Below are 9,500 nucleotides of genomic sequence, written 5' to 3'. Positions count from 1 at the left end.
GTATGCTTCTGTGCAAGCGTCACTACTCTAGTGACGTCGGGTCAAGCTCCACGCTGATTTGTTCCATTAGTAGCTGGAACAAGGAGGTGTCCGATAGGCGGAGATGATCAGCGGGAGTGGCCGCCAGCGAAGCTGTGCATGGTGGGAGTTGTTGTCTTCAATCCACAAGCGCCAAAAAGTCACTTTCTGCCTTTTCTCGGTCAAGACGGCACCAAATTAGAATTATTTTATTATTCGACTACATATAGGACCCAATTTCAATACATATTCATGCCTCCACCGGTGAAATGCTCCTTTAAGCCAGGGGTGTTTCTAGGTTTCATAAACATCCGGGGCTTAGCCCAGACGGAAAATGAAAATGCTTTCTATGCATGAGCATTTTTTCATAATGCTTCACCTAAATAAACAAAATGCGCAGTTTATTATAGCTTAAAATAGTTACCTGACTGCTGTGCTGCTTATCTTGGTGGATTGAACGTGTTGTAGTAGCAGAGAATAGCCTGCGGGGCAGTATGTACATTGATAGATACATGAATGGGCTTGAATTTAGTAGTAATATGGAGGCTTCATATTTTTACAAAATGGATTATGTGAACATTGCAGAATAACAATCATGTATATTAAATGTATTGCAGGAGTTTAGCTTGACATTAACCACGTTAAAGGACAATTAAATGAACCGCAACAAACATGTAGAAGTCAATGTGGGATTTTAATATATAAACAAAAACACTTGACAGAAGTTTAATACACTTTGCAAAATGACACCACCATTCCGAAAGCAAGGGAAGATGTTTGTGTAAAAGCAGTCCTCCCTGACCAGCTCTGTCCCTGACTCCAAACCCTGACTCTCAACCCTAACGCTAAACCCTCTGAGGGCAGGAAGACGCGCCTTCAGTGTAAAGGTTTGAACCACAGATAAGGAAGGAAAGAGGCAGCAGTAGAGAGTAGTGAAGTAGTGAGGTTAGTGACAGACGTGAGGGAAAGGCGTGTGGAAGCACACAGCTACATGCGGGATCAAGAAGATCACTCCCACTGGAGGTCATTGATCCATCAGCCTCAGACCGCTGAGCTCAGCAGGTCTTCTGGAGGACCTCAGATGAACTGAGGAGACGGGACCAGCAGGATGTCCGGATCAGGTGGGGTTCAGCTCAGGTGTGTCTGCCCCCGACCAAACAGGATCAGCTCAGGTGTGTCTGCCCGGACCAAACAAGGACATGGATTAGGTTAAATATTCAAAAGATGCAACATCTAAACCAAAGAGACGCCATTAAGGAGCAGCCAGGCTTTAGGGCGCCTTGCTCAAGAACGCATCACTGTATACTGAGGACTTCAAGCCGGCACCATTGATCTGAGAGTTGAACCCCCAACCCCCTACCTAGTCCACTATGTCCAGATAATGCAAACTTACGAGGAATCGTTGATGGTAGATTCCTGGTCGTCCTCAGGATTTGCATTCCAGATGTACGGCTTCTTAGTCAGTCCTCCAGATTCCTGGTCTGGTTACAAATGTAATTTTTCTCTGATGTAAGGTCAGAAACACAGTAGTAGTTTGTCTCTAATGTAAGGTCACAAACACAGGAGTAGTTGGGCTCTAATGGCGCGTAACAAAGTAGCAGCTGTAGTTTGTTTGGTAACCAACCACAGTAGTATGCCTTAACTTCTACTGGACAAACTAATCCTGCGTTACAACAAGTCCACTCTGTTTACTTTATGCAAACTTACAATCCTTGTTGGTAGAGTGATGGTCATCCTCCAGATTCACGGCTCCCCTATCAGCTCGTCTCCGCTCCATAAACACATTCTAGTAAGAAAACACAGCGGTAGTTTGTTAACGCATGTCAAAGTAACAGCTGTATTTTGCCCTTTAAGTCAACTATGTAAGTAAATACAAACTTACGAGGAATCCTTGTTGGTTGATTCCTAGTCGTCCTCCAGCGTCTCAGCTCCTCCATCAGCTCTCCTCAGACAGAGTCCTGGTCTGTAACAAACAGCGGAAGTCTTGCTGCAACATGTGGTAAAACAGATGTAGTTGTCTGGTATATATGGTACAAACGCCGGTGGTTTGTGGTAGCAGTATTCTACGAGAAGTGGCAGTGAGTGTGATGTCACTTCAGAGTCAGGCTCCATCTACCCCACGACAGACATCCTCCACCAGGCAGGGCCTCCGTCAGCTCCTCCACCAGGCAGGGCCTCCATCAGCTCCTCCATCAGCTCCTTCAGCACGGCTCCTCCATCAGCTCCTTCAGCACGGCTCCTCCATCAGCTCCTTCAGCCATGGATTCCTGGTCTGGTTACAAACACAGAAGTTTAATACATATTTTGCAACGGAAAGCAGAGGAAAACATTTTCCCAAATGAATCTTTTCAAAATGTCACCACCATTCTGAAAGCAAGTGAAGAGGTTTGTGTAAAAGCAGTCCTCCCTGACCAGCTCTGTCCCTGACTCTAAACCCTGACTCTCAACCCTAACGCTGAACCCTTTGAGGACAGAAGACGCTCCTTCAGTGTAAAGGTTCAAGGAGACACTCCTTCAGAGTAAAGGTTCGAACAACGGAGAAGGAAGAAGAAGGGGAAGGAGTAGAGAGTAGTGAAGTAGTGAGGTTAGTGACAGACTTGAGGGAAAGGCGTGTGGAAGCACATGGGTATATGTGGGATCAAGAAGATCACTCCCACTGGAGGTCATTGATCCATCAGCCTCAGACCGCTGAGCTCAGCAGGTCTTCTGGAGGAAGAGGCTCAGATGAACTGAGGAGACGGGACCAGCAGGATGTCCGGATCAGGTGGGGGTTCAGCTCAGGTGTGTCTGCCCCCGCCCAGACAGGATCAGGTGAGGTTCAGCTCAGGTGTGTCTGCCCGGACCAAACAAGGACATGGATTAGGATCAATATTGAAAAGATGCAACATTATCTGAACCAAAGAGACGTCATTAAGGAGCAGGCAGGATTTAGGACGCCTTGCTCAAGGACGCATCACTGTATTCTGAGGACTTGAACCCGGCACCATTGGTTTGGGAGTTGAACCCCCAACTCCCTACCTAGTCCACTATATCCAGATAATGCAAACTTACGAGGAATCCTTGATGGTAGAGTCCTGGTCGCCCTCAGGATTTGCCTTCCAGATGTACGGCTTCTCCGTCAGTCCTCCAGATTCCTGGTCTGGTTACAAACGTAATTTGTCTTTTCTTGTAAGGTAAAAAAACAGTAGTAATTCGTCTCTAATGTGAGGTAACAAACATAGTAGTAATTTGTCTCTAATGTAAGGTCACAAACTGAGTTAGGCTCTAATGGCGCATAACAAAGTAGCAGCTGTAGTTTGTCTGGTAACAAACATGTAGTTCGTCTTATTTTTAAGCCCTTTATTTCCACTTTGTTAGGTTAATACAAACTTACAATCCTTGTTGGTAAAGTGATGGTCATCCCCCAGATTCATGGCTCCCCTACCAGCTCGCCTCCGCTCCAGAAACACATTCTAGTAAGAAAACACAGCAGTAGTTTGTTAACGCATGTCAAAGTAACAGCTGTATTTTGCCCTTTAAGTCAACCATGTAAGTAAATACAAACTTACGAGGAACCTTGTTGGTCGATTCCTAGTCGTCCTCCAGCGTCTCAGCTCCTCCATCAGCTCTCCTACAGTCCTGGTCTGTAACAAACAGCGGAAGTCTTGCTTCAACATGTGGTAAAACAGATGTAGTTGTCTGGTATATATGGTACAAACGCCGGTGGTTTGTGGTAGCAGTATTCTACGAGAAGTGGCAGTGAGTGTGATGATCACTTCAGAGTCAGGCTCCATCTACGCCACGACAGACATCCTCCACCAGGCAGGGCCTCCGTCAGCTCCTCCACCAGGCAGGGCCTTCAGCACGGCTCCTCCATCAGCTCCTTCAGCCATGGATTCCTGGTCTGGTTACAAACACAGTTGGTCTCAGCAGTAAATCACCTGGGGACGCAATGCACCCAACCACCTGCATCTGAGGTTCACTTGTAAAATGGAAGACGAATTAAAAACATATTTAAACACTTAAATTAGACAACGTCTGCAGATTGTCGCGTTCAGCAATTCATCCACTAAGGTCATAGCAGCACTACTAACAATAATGGCTCATATGACTCCTACATAAACCCGGTATGAATTAACTCAAATCACAGCTTGGCACAGATGTAAAGTCATAACATGATCAAAACCAGACCTAAACTACTGAGGGCTTTAGTGTTTCAGATGAGCTTGGTGATGTTTACCCTCTGATCCGGTGCTGCAGGCCCCTGGTCTCCAGCCTCAGTCTCCGGTCCATCCTGGCACCACAAGCCTCCGGCCTCCGGCCCCCAGCCTCTCAGCCTCGCCTTTCAGCTACAGCAGCAGGTTTATATCAGCATTTGCCCAACAATAAACTTCATTGACTCATCCAAAACCTAGTTAAAACAATTAATTTAACTATTATGTTATAACTCAAGGCTTGAAAAGACTTGAGACCAGACATGAGCATTTCATTTTGGGAATGAAGACAGAGCAGTCCACAAGTTTAAAGAAGTGGTTCAGGCCATGCAATGAAACTGACCTCTACTCACACACAAGAGCACTGACCTGTTCTGGAGGACTTGTGACAGGCGGTGGAGGTCTGGCTCTGGGTGAGGAGGGGGAGGTCTTACTCTGGGTGAGGAGGTGGACACCTTGGGACAAACTACATGTTACCTCTTTACCTTTTTAACCTTGTACAGAACACGTGGGAAGGACGGCCATTATTTTAGCTTGATTTTAGCTTTGATATTATCGAGTTGGTAACTCAGCACCAAAGTCGTTGTTTAACGTCATTCCTTTAGGTAAAGTTTAACTTCTGTGCAATTAATGACCGCAGATATTTAGAACGTACAAAAGCTGATATTTAGAACGTACAAAAGCTGAAGTACCAAAGAATAAGCAGTATTGATATTAAATAAAATTTACCCATTCATATTCAGGTGCTGGATTCCGTTGAAGAAATGTCAAATTGTCTTCCACCGTGAAATGATTTTCAGCCTTCACTGATGTCAGAAATGGGCCCGCAAGTAGAACACCGTTTTGTACGCAGCGAGAGTCCCGTCAACGTGGATAAAAGTACGACGCAACCATCGAAAATGATCAACATATTGTACGATGTACGCGTCAGTATGTAATAATAATTAATATCAAACTTAAGTTGTTTAAGATAAGGGCCAACAATTCCCAATGAAAACTGAAAAATAGTTTCTGTTGGCAACGGCTCAAGGTTACGCAAATACAATCCAGAACGTTCAGACAGATTCCTGTCCAACTAACTGCCAGGTGGCTTCTAATGGGTGTCAAGACTACAACGTCCTATGCTAACCATTGGGGCTAAATCAAGTGACCGCACTCAAAACCTTCCACGGCGGGAAGCACAAACCGTCCGACTGGAATCCGAACATTCCGGCCGGAACCAACCAAAGAAAAAACAGAACCAGCGCCTCACCTTGAGCTGAACGGAGGAAGATCCTGAAGTCCAGCGATGGTCTTCATTAAAACACAGCCAACAGACTTACCTTGAGGAGATCTGTTTGTTGCTGTTGGTAATTACTACTATTCAGTATACTTTTACATTATTATGCACCCAGTGTGTACAAGTTATATCAATCAAAACTGTATGAAGAACCAAACTACCATGTACATACCACAACAACAAATCCTTGCCTAAAAACAATGGAATCATTCAATACAAAACCATGTCTACATTTTACAATTATCTAGATTATTCATGGTACAAATCATACAGAGCAAATCTAAATGTTGAGCTCACAGAGAGCCGACCATAGCCCTGCAACATCACCCTGACCTACTCATCACCAACAGCAAATCATGCCAGCCAGCCAACACATGTACAGGTCCAGCAAGAAGTGGGCATTTGAGCGAAAGGACTGCCCATAATAAAATAAAGCCCAATTCCTGATCTATCCAACCATCTTCATGGTTTAAAGATTAAAAGATTTACAGACTTGACATGCCATTGTGTTCTAATCACCTTTGTCTGCTCCCTCGTTACTTATAAACTCTACATCTCCATTACTAGAGTGTTGCATCCTACTCATTAGGGTGTGGTCTGAGTGAGCAGAGATGCATGCTGGGATACAGTGCTGTCTGAAGTATTCAGTTCTATAGATAAGCCCCTCAGGAGAAACCAAGTGTTTGAGAATCTGTCGTGACATCAGTTACATGCGCTGGAATATCCTTCAAGACGGCACCAGGACTCTCAGATGAGAAAGGCCAAGAGGAAGATGTGAGGGTTCTTCCTCTCAGCCAGTGGCACACAACAACGGCCTCATCAGAGTTCCATGGAACACTTTGAAACAGTCTCCTCTTTACATCTTGAAGCCCCAGTGAAGGTTTCCGCACAACTTCAGCTCGAAGAGCGCACTAGTTGGAGTTCCCAGATAGGTTCTGATTTAAGGGAACCAATCGTTCAGCTAGTCCTGTCCGAAACAAATACAGTTCAGCCTGAGAAGACATGCAACTGAGAGCAAGACAAGATCCACAGGGCTCTCCATCAATCCAGCCAGGTAGGAAGAGCCGTCTCATTACAGGTCTGAAGGTCATCTTGAATATCCATCGAGGTCCCTTTCCAACGTCAGACTCTCCTTGTGGAATGCCTTTAGGTGTCCATCCTCCATTGATCCTGATTGGTGTAGTCCTAGTTTGAAGTCACTGATCTGAACACGCCGCTTGCATCCTTTTACACTTGATTTGGATACTCTCCTTCCTGCCCAGTGTGTTGGATATCGTTGCTCCGTGCTCTTCATGTCTACTGGAGGCCTCAAGTAAACGTGTGGCCGTCCATCAGGTATGATTTATTTGACCATTCCAATATCCCAAGTCAATCACACAGACCCCCGTATGAACATTATCACTGTCAAAGCAAGCCGGACACACACAGAACCCCATGCCAGGTGTGAGTGACACACACACAAAAATCATCCACCTCATGTCAAACCAACACACACCACTGAGCCATAAAAGGCAAAACAATCATGCAGGGTAAAAACCTCATCCCAAAGAACATTCCATCATCCACCCCTAGCTCTCTTGCCAGGACACCCAGAACAGAACAATCAATGTCTCCAGAGACGTAAATTATGCACAACATTCTTCAGTGGCGTCCCACATTGGTGATGGATTATGCTTGGCGTCTCCAAATGTGTCCCAGGTTGATTCAACTCTCTGAAGTCTCTGAAGTCATGTCTTTGTAGTCCAGTGGATTCCTGAATGAGGGGCCTTCACAGCAAGCGGTGCAGGTTTAGTCAGCCTGAGGACAGGAAGGAGGTCATCTGTTCATAAGACCACCCAGTGGAGGGGGGTGGCTCTTGAGGAGCAGGATCCATCTTGGAATGGCCCCAAATAAGACCTTCTTGGAAATGAAACTGTTCCTGAGGAGTCACGATGCCTGGAGGGGACGGTTGACTGTGTTCCATGGTTCTCTGTGTCAGACTGAAGTTGTGTTTTAGTCGTTGAGATGAGGAGCCCCCTCATCTCCCCCTGGTGTTTCTCCTTCTGAATCCCTGTCTCCATCTTAAAGAACATTCTAGTCCATGTAACTGATGTCACAACCGTTTCTCAAACACACGGTTTCCCCTGCGGGGGCGTGTCTACAGACCTGTAGACTTCAGACAACTCTGTATCCCAGTATGCACCTCTGCTCACTCAGACCACACACTCATAAATAAAGCAATACTCATGTGATGAAGATGCAGAGCTCAGGAGAGTAGCTGGAAAGAAGACTGAAGATATCAGAACCCAACCCATTACTCCAGCTTACAACAATAACTTTGAGCCTGTGACCATTATAAAAAAAACATTAAAACCAACATAAACCAAACACCTAAGTAACCCATGAACCAATGAAACATCCTTAATACTCAGATCAACCTTCAGCTAACAGGTTAACTCACCAGGAAGCCAAAATACATCAATGTGCCCAAGAGTAATGAGAAACTAATGACTTACAGTTTGCAGTTCATCTTCATGGTCAAGTTGGGATACTCACAGAACTGCAGTTAAATATCCATGATAGACCTTTGAAGGAAGGAACAGATTACTCATTGTCCCCAAACTTGGGCACTGTCCCACAGTTCAACATCTACCATCTCCATTAAATCAGATAAATGAATGACAATACAAATTCAGGGCTTTTGGGATCATCCAACTTTTAAATAATTATTTGACTGTCATTAATCAAGAGTGATTAACCTCTTACTTTGACAAGTTTGAATGTATAGTCTCTAAAATGTTACTTTCAGGTAGAGTCATTATTTAAATTTCAAATGAGAGTTAAACCACCACAATCTCTGATTTCCTTCACACATTATCAGTGATTTATATTCAACATACAAGTCACTGCAGTTGTGCTTCGCCACACAATACTACTCACATCAGGTTCAGATGAGATGCTCCTCTTTACTTCAAAAAGTCTTTAACCTGTGAAACTGGAAGAGATGTTAAATAAGTCACAACAGACCTCAAAAACAGACACAAACAAATGTACTGTCCGGTTCCCTTTTAAGTGAAACGCACCAGATGCAACCAATTAACTAATTAAGAAAACCACCTGGCAGGCACCCTGTGGTCTTCTTGGTAACAGTGAGAGGCTATTTCAGCTCCCTCATTTTAATTAAAGGGATGAGTCTGATTTGACTGATTTAGATTCAAACTTCAAAACGAAAAGAGTCTTCATTCAATTCACCTTACTGTGTGCGCGAGTGAGTGAGTGTGTGTGTGTGTGTGTGTGTGTGTGTGTGTGTGTGTGTGTGTGTGTGTGTGTGTGTGTGTGTGTGTGTGTGTGTGTGTGTGTGTGTGTGTGTGTGTGTGTGTGTGTGTGTGTGTGTGTGAGAAGGAAGCTTTCATCAAAGAGACCAGAGAAACTCAGTTTCAAACTGAAACAGTAGGTAATTGATAACATGACCTGCCAGCACTAAATTGTATCCGCCTGCTCTTGCATCCTTGTGTCAGCGTGTCTGTGAATTTGTACTGCGTCTTTTAATTTACATGCTGGTTGCATGCTTCTGCATAGCTCGTTCTATTTCTCTCATGTGCCGCTTCATATTTGTCGTTTCGACTCTTTGTTTGTTTGTTGTGCACGTACTGTCTGCTTTGGTGGGCTACTGCCTCGATGAACACATCTGATGTTGCTATAGGTCCTAGTCTACCTTATTATTTGTATTTGTCTGATGCTGACTCTTGTTTGTCCTGCATGCTTTATATATCTTAAGTCTTGAACTACTGAATATTGTTATGTGGTTATAATTAATGTTTTGTCGGTTGCTTTTATCTTCGTTAATTTAAAAAATATATATTTCTTCCTGTAATTTGTTATTTGCTTTTTAGGGAGCCTATTGTTACATCTGCCAAGGACTGCAGATGGAATCTAGCCTTCTGGCTAAATATGGCATATTTACAAAATTTATTATTAATATGCATTCTTCCTGTCAAATAAACAAATAAGTAAAATAAAAATAAAATTTG

At 44.2% G+C, this 9,500-nt stretch overlaps 1 long non-coding RNA gene across 4 annotated transcripts; it reads right to left on the bottom strand.

The window, feature by feature from the left end:
- Positions 1-693: 693 nt before the first annotated feature.
- LOC132472652 (uncharacterized) lies at positions 694-4,854 on the bottom strand. Of its 4 annotated transcripts, none has more exons than XR_009529129.1 (8): positions 4,581-4,854; positions 4,238-4,346; positions 3,808-3,938; positions 2,113-2,202; positions 1,901-1,981; positions 1,726-1,804; positions 1,412-1,499; positions 694-1,161 (listed from the first exon to the last, which is right to left on the bottom strand). It is a non-coding gene; the product is annotated as an uncharacterized LOC132472652 (long non-coding RNA). The 4 variants fall into 4 exon arrangements; XR_009529128.1 differs by having other exon boundaries at positions 3,808-3,901; XR_009529131.1 differs by having other exon boundaries at positions 2,135-2,202; positions 3,808-3,901.
- Positions 4,855-9,500: the final 4,646 nt, after the last annotated feature.

The sequence above is a fragment of the Gadus macrocephalus genome, chromosome 14, assembly GCF_031168955.1.
Source record: "Gadus macrocephalus chromosome 14, ASM3116895v1".
Classification (NCBI taxonomy): domain Eukaryota; kingdom Metazoa; phylum Chordata; class Actinopteri; order Gadiformes; family Gadidae; genus Gadus; species Gadus macrocephalus.
Note: the sequence above shows the minus strand (reverse complement) of the source record. Positions and strands in the feature narration are given on the sequence as shown.